Source organism: Spinacia oleracea, chromosome 3 (genome assembly GCF_020520425.1).
Source record: "Spinacia oleracea cultivar Varoflay chromosome 3, BTI_SOV_V1, whole genome shotgun sequence".
NCBI classification, from domain to species: Eukaryota; Viridiplantae; Streptophyta; class Magnoliopsida; order Caryophyllales; family Amaranthaceae; genus Spinacia; species Spinacia oleracea.
Genome location: NC_079489.1, coordinates 35,611,146 through 35,622,547, shown reverse-complemented (window position 1 = coordinate 35,622,547; position 11,402 = coordinate 35,611,146). Strand labels below are relative to the sequence as shown.

The window sequence follows — 11,402 nt, the reverse complement described above, 5'->3', positions numbered from 1 at the left end:
CCACAACTCACACCATGGTGTTTTGTTGAATAAACTATGGGGGAAGTAGAATAGATGACACAGTAACAGACCGTACTTGATGAGCATGAATAATCATTGTCACCTACATCAGCTGGGAAATTGCCCAAGTTATGCAGTGAATCTTAGAAAGACGAGAAAGAGATACAAAAATAACATATTGAATGAAATAAGATTATAAGAGGATTACCTGGACCAAGCTTAGGAAATTAAATGCATGTACTCTGGGGTAATGATCCATAAGTTTTCCAACCAGTGGCCCTCCAAGAATAACGACAAGCTGTCCATTTGAACAACTTAGGAGTTAGAACTACATTCATAACAAAGTTGGATTTTACTGAGTAATTGTTTTATGTGGAGATGTTGGTTGGGTTTTGAAAGCATCGACTTATGGCCGAAAGATGAATCTCATGCCTTTCTCCGAGCTACTGCATTTGAAGCATACGGCCTAACTTTTATCCTTCAGTTATTTTATACATTGCTAGAAATCGAGAAAAGAGAACTGAAGTGAAATCACCTGTCAGATTCAATTAGATGGCCAGACTATCCCATTCAACTTTTTTTCGCTTAAATCAAGAACATTCATCTCTCTTAATTCCCTAACATTGCTTGAGCGTGTCAAAGTGCTCTTGGACAAATTCAAGAACTCCAGGCTGCTAAAATTACCAAGTGATGATGGAATTGCCCCGGTCAACACATTATGGGACAAATCCAACACCTCAAGGCTTTGATGTGAGACTTTTTCAGCTGAGGTGAGTGAATCACCTAGGGTTCCACTTATTTTATTTTCTAAGAGCAGGATATCCTGCAAATCACCTTAACAATCAGGTAGATCACCAGTTTATAGGGGCAACCTGGAAAATCAAGGGTGCTGATAGATAAGCCCATATTTAGGGGTTACATGCTTTGTTTTCAAAGCTCTGAAAAGAGCCCTTTCTTCCCCAAGAATTTGTACTGTGCTTCCAGGCTGCTTTGCAAGATTTATCAAGCTACCACCATGAGCAATAAGACGAGCACCAACAAGATCACCAACAAGAGAAGTCAGATTTGGAGCAATTGTGTTCATTCTGCTTTTCAGATAATCATATAGTTGAGCTAGGTATTTAGCTAAAGACAAAACTTGGTTGCGGAGTTCCAAGATATTTGTAAGATCAAGATCGCTGACTTCAGTTCCCATGGAAATCATGGAAGCCTCTTTGAGTGTTGTCTCAACCTCAGCAGGCAAGATCTGTAACAAAAAAAAGACAGAAGTTGAATTATTACCATATGACATAATTATCCTAGGACCGTCAAACTCCGAAAACAATTTGAAATATGAAGATGATTATAAAGCTTTATGAAGAGGTGTCTATCTCAGAGAAATATAACTTCACAACATTAACACGATTCAACATGAACTAATTCATTGTTGGCTAGTGATGGGTTTGGAATAGATTTAACATCCCCAAACACAGCTTTCATTCTTGGCTAGTGATGTGGGGAAGGATGCAAACCAAGGACAGATTAAGGAAAATGGGATTGAATGTGGATACAAAATGCCCTCTCTATGCAGACTACCCTGAGACAGTGGATCATGTATCCATTCACTGCAAATATGCACAAACCTGTATGCAACAGATGAGCTCAAAACTGAAGCTCAATCTTCCTGGAGGCAGTCTGCAGGCCCTGAGCTGTTGGCTTCAGAAACCAGTTCAGAACAAGTTCAGACAGCAGGTGGTTCAGTGTGTAGTCTCAGAAATGTTATATCAGCTCTAGAAACAGAGGAATCAGGCTGTTTGGAATGGATGTGTGGCCAGACATGACAAGGCAGTGCAGGTAGCTTGGAAAGAAGCAGAATATAGAGGGTTTGCAGCATCTTACCTAAGAAAACCTCTGGAAAGAACAAACAATGGTTGTATAGCATTTTCAAACATGATGTACATGCTTTAGATGCTGCAAATGATTACCTAGCCCCTTGAACCCTTCCTAGAAGGTGGCAAGGGAGTTGTAGGAATGATGCCTTAGCATCTGATGCATTGGGGAGTATGTGTGTTTGTTTTTTTTGGTAGGCCTTTGGTGCAAGTTTTGTTTTGAATACTCTTGTACAGTGTATTTTTGCTGTTAATATTAATGAAATACTTACCTTTTATTAAAAAAAATGAACTAATTCACGGCATAGACTGTATTGTCTTGTAAAATATTTGTAAGTGCGGGAAAATTCTAGCCATACCATTCTATACCTTCATTGCATATGAATTAATCTCTTTGTCAAGATCGTCCAACAATCTAATGGGTTGAATAATCATAGTGTCTACCTGCATAAACATTAGGTACAGGATTAGACAGCCAATATGAAACATGAAAGAGTAATTGGTCGATATCACTAACCTTACCAGGACTAAACTTCAACTTGTATCTCGATAAGCTGTGAGATAGACCTAAGCTCATTGGAACAAGATTTTGAGCTCCAATGCCAGAGATGAGTTCAGTCAATTTACATCTCACCCCTCACATCAGCTCCATCACAGCATTATTGTGAACACAGTCAATTTGCTGCAACACAAGGCTATAAACCAGTTTATATTAGATAGCTGAAACCAAAAGCATAAAGAAATAAAAGATATCAAATTTACATGTACACCAACCAGTTTCTCCTTGATGAGTAGTAACACAAGAGGGTACCTACAATAAAACACAATAGCTGGTATAGAGAGTGTCGAGAACGACAATAAAATGAGCAATTGCACAATATTTTAGTGTCGAAATCATTAGATCTAAAGACTATGGAAAATAAGTAGCTTTCTTTATACCCCACGAGATAAACGTGCAAAGAGAGTAATCTTGTACATAAAACTAACATGAAATGAACAAACATAAATCCTAGACAAATTACCCTGGTATAAATAAATTCAAAGGATTTAACAAATACAAACTCACAACTCCGAAGAAAACACCGCTGTGAGGGGGTCGAAAAAGCGCGAGGCTAATGCGTGACCTTGTCCCTCGTGGGTGTGACGATTCTCTTATTCAATCAAGTGTAATTGGATTTCCTGTGAGTATACACCCAATTGACTAGTAATATAGGAGTCGCCATTCAGTTTTTAACAACAATGAGAAAAACTGACAAAACCAGGTTATCGTGACATAAAGGGAGTGCAATTATGTTTGACCACGACGGCCGTAGGTTCCCTTGTGATCCCTGGTGTGGGGATCTCTCAATATACACCCTCAAGGTAGAGATTGAGGGTTCGGGGGACTGTAACTACCGAGAGGAGTAATTCACTCGTCGATAACTCCAGAGGCAGGATATCCTTACTAGCTCAGCATAAATAATTGAAGGGACATGCGTTAACTATTAAACTAATCTGAATTGATTTTAGCAATATGCAACATATAATACTAATTCGATCGTGATTATCTGATTTAAATAACATTAAGGGACCTAGCATGATAATCCGATTTCCCAAAAATATTATATTTGTTAGGCGTGATAGAACATTCAAATTAGGTTAGTTTAACAGTTCATAAAAAGGGTGGGGAAAGCAGTTAAATCATCGAAAAGGGACACATTACGACGCACCCTTGAGAGGTGCGTCACGGTTCTCAGAAAACTAACCACTTTGACTTTGCTATTTCTCCTTTTTATTTAACGAATCTCGATTATGGGACAGGATACGTTCTGTTCGATTTATGGATCGATTGCGACAGAACGCGTGAACAGTTTCACAACGAGAGGCTTAGGCTAAGGGGTTTAGAGTCAATACTCAGAATATATTATGTGTTGTTGTGTCGTTTCACGTCGAAACTAGGGGCCTATTTATAGGGAAGAGTTCGTGGAAAGATAGAATTGCAGAGTTCTAATCCACAAAGAATTAGGAAAAAAACACGTCCCAGGTAATTTCGGCGCCCAGCTCTGGGCGTTGAAAGTGATGTCTGGGCCGAATTCTTTGTCAGATTCGGATTCCTGAAATCCGTAGAGTTTGAGATTAATTCGAGTCTTTTAGCGCGTATCAATTTTTATGACGGAATGCGTCTGGGCCCGTTACGAACTCTAGGCTCGTTAGGATTTTAATTAATACGTAACTCTTATTTCCGAATCCTATTTGGAATAGGATTCTCGCGGTTTTCTATCTCATTTAGGATTTATGTTGGAGTGCAACACCTAATTCTGACAGGTTTCTATCTTTTATGATTTGCCACTTTTAGAAGCTACCTTTTACGGCAGTTACTATTTTTAGCAGGTTTCCATAAATAGCAGGTTTCGGGTGAAATGAAATGGGGAATCGAGATTCGTTTATTTTATAGGAGATGCGTTGTCAAGTGGAGTTTTTATGCTTTCATCATCGAACGTTTCCCTTGCGGGAACGGGGACAAAAATAGGTGTCTACAACCGCAAATTTTCAAGACTCCGCATTCCACCTCAGATACAAAAAATTGGGACTTTGACGCTCGAATATTATATAATGCTGCGACAACCCAAATTAGACCAAAATCCATAAAATATCTCGTCTTCCCCCCACACCCGTACGGCCGTACCCACTACCCAGACTCTTTAACTATCCCGATGACAATAAAAAAAAATATTGCATATCCGTATATACAACAAACATCTAATTGATACACCATGTATTAGATAGGCTAACAAGCAGTGCATAGATCACGGTAATACTAACAGAAATTCTTCCATTCGGCTGAGATATTTCATATTATATCACCAAATAAGTATATGTGCTAGCAGTGCTACCATTTATTTAATAAGCTCTAGTTCATTTTCCTGCTTCAAAACATTACGAAGCTTAAATTGCAACCCAGAAAATAGGACACTAAATGATTATCCCTAATAACATAACATAATCGGAAACTCCATTCTTTCTCACTATCTTCCTTCAATCTTGCCTAAGAACTCTACAACTTAAACAATTTTTATTTAGAATTCTGCAGCTTAATTCTTAATTCCCAAAAGTAACACCATTGCGAAATTACCAACAAAAGATCCTCATCTGTACCAAAGGATTTGTGAGCCTCATCTAGATGCTTCGAAGAGATTTTCTTATTTCCTGCACATTCCCAAGTTGGTTAATCTCTTTTAAAAACCAAAATAGGCCATCAAAATAATACTCCTAGCAAAGAAATGAAAGCTAATGAGAAGAAATGCAGACTAAAAGATTCTAGTATTACAGCCAAGTAAGTACTTGAGCTGTAGGATAAACTTGATCCTCAATGGATTATCTGTTGTGAATGAACATTGCAGAGAATAAGTATTGACCAACTAATATGCCTCTAACTGATACCACCAAGGAACTAAATCATCCACGTAACTTAATTGTACGAAGCATTCAATCTAGTAATCTACTTTACACCATCCACTCGACTTGCAAGTCTTCACTCTTCATGATATTACACTAAAATGAGATGCTCAGTTTAAAAGAAGGGTGTAAAACCTTGAGCTGGCAGGATCCCTGATTCCAAACTCAGCTTGGTCAGCATCATAACCACAAATTACAACATAACGACCTGCATAAAGTTGCAGCATCATAATGTAAATCAATCACACTTCAACTTCTTTAAAACTTGTCAGCTCATTTGAGCGTCTATATAGTTTTAGTCCCGTGTCTCACAAAACAGTTACTCAAGTTGATCTTGACAACAACAGCCGATAAGATTTTTTTTCACTCAATAAAAAAAAGGAAAAGGAAAATTGAATTGTCCCTACAATGTCATGCCATTCAAAAGTTGAGTACATACATAGCTGGTACCGAGATGAACATCCAAAAGCAAACTGATCCTACTATTCTTTCTTCTAAGAAAACCGATCCTGCCATTCTATTCCTTCACATTGTTATGCATCATTCTCCCTTTAACCATGTTCGTCCCAAAAGTCGAGCTACCAATCTGGGTCATCTGCTACATACCCGTTTTCATGTCATTACTAAACATACTTCCTGCACCAGGATCATTCCCCTTCATCGTCCCATACCTACTATTCGAGAACACAATGTCCGTAACCAAATTCAATGCCATGATTTCCGGGTCATTCCAATTGGGTAGTTCGTATGAGTGGATCGTTACCAAAAAAGCCGATCGGGCCTCGGAACCCGGCCTATTAGCCATGGAAGAAAGGGAAACAAAGGCGATGAATCAACCACAATTGTTCAGAGGTGCTTCCAATAGCGGACTTTCTGAACTGACAAAACTGAAAGAACATCAAGAATCAACCCCTAAACCCGATAAGAAGAAAACGAACAAAATATACAAGAAAGAGCTTACTTTAGCCTTCTTTTTACTCACTGCTGCTCTTAGTAGTCTGTTATCTGCACAAGGTGTGCATGTATTTATTTATTTATTTATTTATTACATCATTCTATTGTGATTAACTTTGATTTTGGTAACTGGGTGATGGATCATTTCATTCGGGGTCAATTATTGATTAAACCCCATTACTATTAACTATTAAGTGCATGAATGTTTTATACAAAAATGGATACTTCTAATCGTCATTGGATGGGAAGAATACCTCATTGAGGAGCTTTGATCTTATCAAGGATTTTCACTTCAAACTGGTGTGATGTAATGTGCTTGATGAGTGCAATATGCTGGTGAAGATACACAGTACATGTCCTATTAAGTGCGTTTTGACATGCTAATTCTATATATTTTATGTTGATGTGAATCGATATTGATATTTTGTGTTTTCTTAAGTCGTTTACTATTCTTAGTGAGTATTTTTTATTGTTGTTTGTTTCGCAGTGTAGGATGGGTTTCAGACTTCCAGGACTCTGTGTTGACGTTTTTTTTTTTTTTTTTGCATAGGTTGTTGGTTATACAAAGGACAACCAAATGGGGAAGGACTAGAGGGATCGGATGTTATCATTTCTGCTGGTGTTTCCAGGAAGCCTGGTATGACACGTGATGACCTCTTTAACATCAATGTCGATATTGTGTCAAATCTCTGCAAATCTGTTGCCAAGTATTGCCCTAATGTGAGTACAATCTCATTCTTTAACTCCCCCCCCCCCCTTTTTTAGTTGCTTTTTTAATGACGTGTGACCAAATCATGCATACGATGCCTAACTGGTTCATTGTTCTAATTCTTCTTCTTCTTCTTCTTCTTTTATTTTATATATATTTCTTCGCTTCATTTTTAAGGGTTGTCAAAGACCTATGTATATTGTATCTTCTTCTTGATGGCCTTTTTCTGTGGAGTTTACCCAGAAAAGGAGGTGTTCTTGGTTTTGCAATAGCCTACTCAAATACTTTTGGACTTGTCACATGAGTATTTTTACTTGGATTTGGTTTAAGCGAAATTCCCTGGAGCCTTTTGAAAAATGCAGACTATACAGTTCGGCAGAAACTGTTGTCCCATAAGACGAAAATCCCTACGAAACTGGATGAGGCTCATCAGAATTTCTCAAATGCAATTGTGGTAAGTTACGTGGAACTGGTAGCTAAATAAGATGTTCTCAAGTTCCAGATTTGAATCTTTTCCAATAAGTTATCATCTTCTGTATATTCAAATGAAAATTGTTAATAAAAATGTTGAATCGATGTAGTGTTCAAAATCATCTTCGTGTGTCAAGTAATTTACATGAGATTCTAAGTCAAAAGAATCCATCCAGCAGGTTGTAGGATGCTACACTTTATAAAAATCTGATATAGATTTTTTTTTCTTCATATGCTTTGGAAACAAAATTTATGTTATTCACTCATGCCGAGTCCCACCATTTTGCATCTAGCGGTTTTGACAGTCTTGGTCTTTGGCTTCCATCCTCCTATAACTTCTGGTTGGTTATCCATGCACCCCCCTTTAAGAGAGTTGTAAAGGTTTTGGCACATGTTCCATATCTTTGAGAGAGATAATGTAGGCTTCTTGTTGCATGTGTTGTTACAATTATGGTTTTATTGCAACTACAATGTCCTTAAAAGTTATTTTTCTATATTTCTAGGTAACTACTATAACTTACACCTTACAAAAATAAAATCATGCATCTCCCAGATTACTAAGAACACAGTGTGTTATGTTACCTTCCTGTTAAAAAAAAGGAACTTCTACAACTTTATATCCACTTTAATAGCATCTAACTTCATGTACATTAACCTTGGTCTTGTTAGATTTCAAGATTTTACACCTCTATACGGCTAAGTGAGCATATTCTACCAAAACTCATCTTTAATCCACTATCAGATACAGTACTCACCATCTCTTATTTACAACACTTAACATCTTATATATACACGCCTTTCATGGACCCTTATACTGCCTTTTCCCCCTGCTTTGTTTAGCTGCTGATGTTGTTGGCGTCGTTCTGTACGTTGAAGAAGAGGCACGCGAGATTAACAAAGCTCGGGACCGCCTAGCACTGGTCCATGAAATTGTTATTGCTGACCACACGTATAGAAAAGAAACCACAGAGCATCGTTTGTTTTAGTGTAAGCATCCACTCATTTAGAGGTTAACTCATTTGTTTACCATTTCTCATTTCCAGCTTTGAACAGCCAGTTATCATTTCTGCTTAGAGTGATCTTGCTGCGGCTGACTTTGACTACCTTTCATCTTGGCCTAAAAATTCAAAGTGGTTGGGTTCACTTCCTTGCGGGGTACTTCCCACAAAGGTACTTCATTCACAATATAGTGAATATACTCACTATTATCCATCTAACATCATAGAAAACCACTTTGTATTTACATTCTCTTGTATAGGCTTCTCCCTCTCAATAAGCATCTCCACTGTGAGTTTCCATGATCCAAAGGGAGATAGGGAAAATGCGATCACAAAATCGTAATACTTTCTCCTATCTGTTGTACTTTGACATCAAACACATCTTAGGTCATCTCATTCACCTATTTGTTTTTGTAGGGAGGTTAGTCACCAGGACAGGATAGAGTCTTGGATGTTAGGAACCCCTAGCCAGTTAGGGTGATCATCACCCTTGATCTCAGGTGGAAGACGGTATGGATCGTCTTATTCGAGTTTGTTTTGTTATGTGATCTTTTTCTTTTTGCAGTTGATTGTCTATCTGGTCTCACTGCTACCTTCATATATACTTACAAACAACTGCTATTTAGGGAGAACATCTTGTAACCTCTAAGTGAAGGAAATAATGCCCTTGGTCCAAGTATGCATTCTATGTTAAGTCTAATAAATGCGGTTCAGTATTAATTAACAAGTTAATAATTCAGTGAGATCAAGTGAGCTGAATGCCTAGCTAGAGGCCGCTTCAGTTCAAGTGGAATTAATGATATTAATCCACAGCTTACTCTTGACTGAACCCGTAGGGTCACACAAATAGTACGTAAACGGATCAAGTATTTAATGGCATTAAATACTCTATCTATGGATATTCGGAACCGACGGATCTTGTTTTCAGTGGGAGCTGCGATCGTCACAGGCAAGAAATGAATACTCCGGAAACGATGATATTACCGGAAACGGAAATATGGATCGTATCGGAAATATAAATATTATCCAAGTCGTAGATGTTGCCGGAAACGGAAACATGGTACGTATCGGAAAATATTATCGGAAATGGAAATATTACCAGAATCGGAAATATTGCCGGAAACGGAAATATTGTCAGAATCGGAAATATTACCGGAATCGGAAAATAATTCCGGAAACGGAAATATTAAATATTTGTTCGAAACGGAAATTAATTCCGGAATCGGAAATGTTAAATATTGTTCGTATCGGAAATGAATTCCGGAATCGGAAATTTAATCGGAAGCGTATCGTACGAATAAGCATCGGACGAGGCCTGCCGGACGAGGGCCCAGCACGAAGCCAGGCCATTGCCCAGCAAGCCAAGCGCGCCGCACAAACAGCCACGCCAGGCCCAGCGCAAGGCCAGGCCCAGCAGGCCGTGGCAGCGCGCACAGCGCGCGCAGCGCGCGCGGGCGCTGCGTGGGCTGCTGCTCGTGCGCACGCATGGGCGGCCCATCGTGGCTGCCGTGTGTGCGTGTGTAAGTGTTTGTGTTCGTGCACGTTTCCTAAAACGTGCAGAGTTCGGTTAATGATTAAATTCCTAATTCTATTTGATAAATTAATTAAATTAGAGTTCTTGTAGGATTCTAGGTTTAATCAATTTGTATCTGAATAGGATTCCAATTCCCTTTCCATACCCCTATAAATATGTGGCCTGGGTTCACAATTTATAACGAGTTTAAAAGTATTCAAAGTGAGTTTTTGAGAGAAAAATTCAGCCACACATCTTGCTCAAAAGTGCCGAAAATTCTAGTACCTTAAGGGCGATTCTAGTTGGTCAATCTTAAGGCGGATCCGGACGTGCTGTGGACTATCTACGGAGGGACGACACTTGGAGTCCTAAAGACTTGTTCTGGTTCGGTTCGGGCGCAGCTAGGGAGGGCACGCAACAAAGAGTATGCATCTAAATTATGCTATATGATTATGTGTAAATAATATGTAATCCTGGGTTAATGGTTGTTTCCGCATGATTTATGTAATATCATATGTATCATAACCTAACAGTGGTATCACGAGCCCCTTATTATTTTCATAATCTAAATTGCATGAACATGGTTAAATATTACAAATTTGCAAGAATTAAAAGGGGTGATTAATTTTCGTAATTGTTAATTAATTGCAAATTGCGTTTATTTAATTATACGTACGCAGTTTTTCGGCAGTTTCTTCGTTACTCATCCGAATTGAGTGATTTTTGTGTCAATCCCGCATGTAAAAGGCATTCTAAAATTTTGACAAAAATAATATTTTTCTGCCGAACCCAGAATTCTCAAATTCGAAGCCTAACTATGACTTTTCGAAGGTTTTAGTTTTTCGAATGCAAAATTTCGTAAATTTAAGATGTTAAATTAAATATTTGCGATTCTTGTTGATAAATCTTGAATTTTTGATTGACCTACTGCATATGTTTAACAAGTTTGAATGCCTAGTCTTGTTAATTATGCAATCTAATTTGTAATTATGATTAATTTGTTGAAAATTAGAATAATTTAGAATTAATTTGATTTTCATAATTAATTGTAATTTAATTAGAAACCTATGATTAAAAACCACCATAAAAATTGTAAATTTATGATAAATTTTAAATTTTTATGACCTAGACTTGAATCCATAACAATCGAAAATCAATTGGATAATAAATTTTCGATTTTTCGCCCTAAAATTATGAAATTAATATTATTTATTAATTTGTCATTAATTTTAAATATAAATTTTAAATTTTTATGCGATTCGTTCATAAAACTTGCACGCACGAAGCAATGGACGCTTCGTGTTACCCTTAAGGGGTGTTGTATAATGCGGGCATGCGACGACGAGCAAGGGAGCTCGTCGCCCGTGCGGCACGAATGCAATGAGCAAGGGCGTAGTGCACGAGCACAAGGCAGCAGCCCTGCCTTGTGTCGTATGCCACGAGCAATGGACGAA

At 38.0% G+C, this 11,402-nt stretch overlaps 1 pseudogene; it reads right to left on the bottom strand.

Annotated features, from left to right (window-relative positions):
• Positions 1–6,018, bottom strand: LOC110797850 (probable nucleolar protein 5-1; annotated as a pseudogene).
• Between the last annotated feature and the right edge of the window lie 5,384 nt (positions 6,019–11,402).